Consider the following 5179-nt stretch of genomic DNA (forward strand, 5'->3'; position numbering starts at 1 on the left):
GCCAACGTTAGCCTCCAAGTTAGGGGGCTAACGTTGGCGCAAACTTTTGCCCCTCTCCCTTGTATTTTCATGTGCCAACGTTAGCCTCCAAGTTAGGGGGCTAACGTTGGCGCAAACATTGGATGGCCAGGGAGGAATTTATGTGCCAACGTTAGCCTCAAAGTTAGGGGGCTAACGTTGGCGCAAACTTTTGGTGCCCAGGGGAGAAATTCATGTGCCAACGTTAGCCTCAAAGTTAGGGGGCTAACGTTGGCGCAAACTTTTGGTGCACAGGGGAGAATTTTCAAGTTCCAACGTTAGCCTCCAAGTTAGGGGGCTAACGTTGGGGCTAACTTTTCAACCAAAAGTTTGTGCAAAAGTTTGATGCTAACTTTAGGTCCAGCTTCTTGCTTCCTGGTTCAATTTCGCTTATTCCATTGTCCTCTCTTCACTCCTAGCCAATCCTTCTTGCTTCAACCTTTCTCCAAGCTTTCTTCACCTATCATTAATCAACCAAACTCATCAAAGCTATGCTCAAAATCATGAGATATTCATTCTTTCACAATATGCAACAAATATAGCATAAAACCTCATGAAATGGCATGAATTCATATATGGTTGATTCAATCAAGGGAAACATGAAAATCTACCTAATTGGCTTGCTTGTAGCTCAAGAAAGTGCATAATTCTAATGAAAACAAAAGAAAAAGACTAGTTAAAATAGGCTAGGATGACTTGTCATCACAACACCAAACTTAAAGCTTGCTTGTCCCCAAGCAAGAAAAGATTTATTGAGAAGAAAGAATGAAATGGAAGAGGATGTTCATGCTAGCAGAGTATTATTGATAGTTCATGGGGTTTTGTGTGGATAAGCAAATACTCACTTCTTATTGACTCCTAGGCCTAGAAAGTCTCCTTCAAGCTTCAAGTGACATAATGCTATGACCTCTCATTATTCCTTTATCCTTGGCTATTACTTTGTTCATAAGCTTTATTTGAGTGTCATGTGTAACAAGTTCATTTTCTTTATTTTATACTTGACACATTATTCACTATAGACACTTGGCTCACATTCCTTCTTAGAACATTGATGCCCAGCACCTCTTTGGGTTACTAAATGCCTTGTAGTTAAGTTGCTCTTGATAGTGGGCTTTCAGCTGATGATCCCGGGTTAGTTAACCCAAGTCACCAAGTGTTGAAGCACTCCAAAGAGCTTAATAATCCAAGCAGATCCTAACACAAAGACACCACAGGCATATATTCTAAGGTTCAAGCTATTGGTGTCCAGCTTTGTTTCTTTTTGTTTTTCTTTTGTTCTGCTATTTTTTTTTTGGCTATCTTTTTTCTTTCCTTCTTTTTGTTTTTCTTTCTAACCAAGGAATTTAATTCAATTGAGATTCATAGACAGTAGGCCACTCTTTACTTAGAAGGAGATATCATGGCTCTTTATTCATTAAAAGTGAGCTATTATACAATCACACACATACCACCACTTACTTTTATTCTACTTCTATCTAACAGAAACCATCTTACTTCATATTCAAGCATTTCTTTTATTGAATTTAAAGTGTAGGGGACAAACATGCTTCTTGTCAAGTGAAAGTAAACACACAAGCATACATATAGACTAGTTTACTTGTTCTAAGGGAAGTTTGAATCTGTTTGAACTAAATGAACACTTTATCAAGACATCAATCAAAAATATTTCCCAACAGTAAAGGTTAAGTATAGATACAACCTATTGGTTTGCATTTCTTTTGTTCTTCTTTCTGTTGTGCCCCTGTTTGAGTCTTTATGCATGGGATCTTCAATTGGTGGTTAACTCCCACTTAATTCCTTGCTACTTCTTCTGATTCAACAGGTTAACTCTGGGCAAACTTTTGTATCCTTGCTAAAGGTTATGATATTGGGACTAAACAAAAATAGTTAAGTTGTTGAATAATCTGTTTGATTGCTTGGAACTAGCAATGTGCAGGAAGTTAGAATGAAGTTTTAGTGGAACACCAAACTTAGCATCTTGCATTCTCCCTTCGATTGTTTTTGGTGTGCAACTCCAAACTTAGCTTCTTGCAACACATAGCAGTTATCCAACACTCTTATTGAAAAAGTTATGAAAAGAAAACTACCTCCGGTTGGGTTGCCTCCCAACAAGCGCTCTTTTATTGTCACTAGCTTGACATCTTTCAATTCTTTTTAAGAGGGCTGTAGGTGTTGAACCTCTTTTTCCTTATCCAATTGTCCTCCCAAATACAGCTTTGCTCTGTGACCATTTATTGTGAATTGATTCTTTGTTGCCTCATCTAGCAGTTCAATACTCCCATAGGGAAAAACCTTTGTCACCAAGTATGGGCCAGTCCATTTAGACTTCAGTTTGCCAGGGAAAATTTTAAGCCTCGAATTATATAGGAGCACTTGCTGTCCTGGCTTGAATTCCTTCTTTGTGATCTTCTTGTCATGCCACTTCTTAGCTTTCTCCTTGTATATCTTCTAAACTACAACTTTGGATCCTATCAGATATGATCTAAACTTATCAAATGCATAGACTACAGCTAGCAACTCTTTTTCTGTTGTAGTGTAATTTCTTTGGGCCTCATTCAATACTTTACTTGCATAATATATGACATGATGCAAATTTCCCTTCTTTTGCCCAAGTACAGCACCAATTGCAATGTCACTTGCATCACACATGAGTTCAAAAGGTAATTCCCAATCTGGATGTGTGATGATTGGTGCTGTTGTGAGTCTATTTTTTAAAGTTTCAAATGCATGCTGGCAGTTTTCATCAAAAACAAAAGGGTTATCAAGCATTAACAGATTACTTAAAGGTTTGGCTATTTTTGAAAAGTCCTTGATAAACCTTCTGTAAAATCCGGCATGCCCCAAGAAACTTCTAACAGATTTCACATTAATTGGTGGAGGGAGTTTTTCTATGATCTCAACCTTTGCCTTATCAACCTCTATCCCTTTTCTTGAAATTTTATGGCCAAGAACAATCCCTTCGGGTACCATGAAATGGCATTTCTCCCAGTTCCTGGCACCCAGGTCACAGAGAGCCTTGTTGAGAATTATCTTGCCAATAGTGCATGAGACTACAAAGCTTCCCGGATCCTTAAGTTTTGGTGGAATACCCCGTTGAATCACAACACTGCATTCCTCGGTGAGTAATATGGTTTCCCTTTCAAGCCAACTTCTTTTCTTGTTGATAAGATCCTTCAGAAATTTGGAATATAGAGGCATTTGCTCAAGTGCTTCAACCAAGGGAATATTGATTTCCAGCTTCTTAAAAATCTCAAGGAATTTGTGAAAATGCTGGTCTTTAACCTCTTTGTTAAACCTTTGGGGATATGGCAGTGGAGGTGTGATGCTTTTTCCTATTTGCTGCTGTCCCTGAGCTACTTCCTTTGAGCTATGTGGCTGGTTATCTTTCTCTTTAAGGTTCTCAGTGCCTTTGTTTGGCATCATAACTTGCTCCTTAGCTTCATCTGCCTTTGTTTGATTCTCATCCTCCGTTGGCTCTTTGATGTTCTCTGCTTGCTTCCTTGTAGTGTCATTGTTGCTTATCAATGTTCTCCCACTCCTTAATTATATTGCCTTGCATTCCTCCTTTGGATTTGGAATTGTGTCACTGGGCAGTGAGTTGAAGGTCTCTCAACAGATACTTGCTTGGAGAGTTGCCCCATCTGTCTCTCTAGGCTCTTCAGGGAGGCTTCCTGATTCTTGGTTACCATTTCTTGGTGTTTCAACATTTTGTCTATCATGGCCTCCAAGTGAGTGATTCTTTGGGCTTCAGGTGATACTTGAGGTGGGTTATGAGATGTGGGTGGTGGATGGTAGGCATTTTGGTTGGTGGGTTGGGTATTAGATTGGTATTGGTTGAGGTTGGGGTAGTTGTTTTGAGGTTTTCTGTAGGGGTTTTGGTTAGTTTGCTGCTGGTTGTGGTTTTGGTTGCTTCTTGGGTTGTGTTGGTTTGAGTTCCTCTGCCATGGTTGTTGGTTTTGGGTATGGTTATCTCCCCATCTGAGGTTTGGGTGGTTTTTCCAGGATGGATTGTATGTATCACCATACACTTCATTTGTTCCTTGGTTGTGCATATACTGTACTTGCTCTTGTTGTTGTTCTTCTTGAGTTTTTTCACTCTGTCCCCATGTGGTTGATGGTTGGCTGGTGTTAACTGCTGCAACTTGGAGACTATCAATCCTCTTGGCCATTTGCTCAAATTATTGTTGAATTTGCTNNNNTGAGGTGGATAAAATTTTGCAAGGAACTTGGTTACCAAATCATCCCAGTTGTTGATGCTGTCCCTTGGAAATGATTCCAACCATTGAGTGGCCTTGTCCTTGAGAGAAAATGGGAATAGCATCAGTTTGTAACTGTCAGGGGGCACTCCATTAGTTTTGACAGTGTTGCATATCCTCAAGAAAGTGGATAAATGTTGGTGTGGGTCCTCAAGTGGTCCTCCACCAAAAGAGCAATTGTTATGAACCAAAGTGATGAGTTGTGGCTTGAGTTCAAAATTGTTGGCATTGACATTTGGAGACAAGATGCTGCTCCCACAATGTCTAGGATTTGCAAAGGTATAGGAAGCCAAAACTCTCCTCTGGGGTGGGTTGCCATTGTTGTTGTCTTCTCCACCTGGTGGATTGGTTAAATGATCCTCCATCTCTTGGAATTCTTCGTCTGATTCCTCTTCTCCAACAATATTTTTCCCTCTTTCAGCTCTTCTTAACCTCCTGAGAGTTCTTTCGTCTTGTTCATGAAAATTGGGTATGATTCTTCTTGTACCTGACATACAAGCAGAGCATGAGGAATGCACAAAACCAGTGACACTTCAATTTACTGCCAGATTGAAGTGTTAGTTAGTTTAAGCAAAAAATCAAACAGTTAGTGGGTTAATCAAAATTAAAGAAAAAGTGCTTGATCTAGATCACCACTTCGCTTAATCATTGTCAATCTAATCAATCCCCGGCAACGGCGCCAAAAACTAGATGAGTATTTTGGTGGAAAAATAAATTTCTCCCAAAACACACAAATCTAACCGGCAAGTGCATCGGGTCGCATCAAGTAATAAAAACTCACGGGAGTGAGGTCGATCCCACAGGGATTGAAGGATTGAGCAATTTTAGCTTAGTGGTTAATTTAGTCAAGCGAATCAAGATTTGGTTGAGTGTTTTGTGATTTGCAGAAATTAAATTGCATGGAA

Source organism: Arachis ipaensis, chromosome B05, assembly GCF_000816755.2.
Source record: "Arachis ipaensis cultivar K30076 chromosome B05, Araip1.1, whole genome shotgun sequence".
In the NCBI taxonomy this organism is placed as follows: domain Eukaryota; kingdom Viridiplantae; phylum Streptophyta; class Magnoliopsida; order Fabales; family Fabaceae; genus Arachis; species Arachis ipaensis.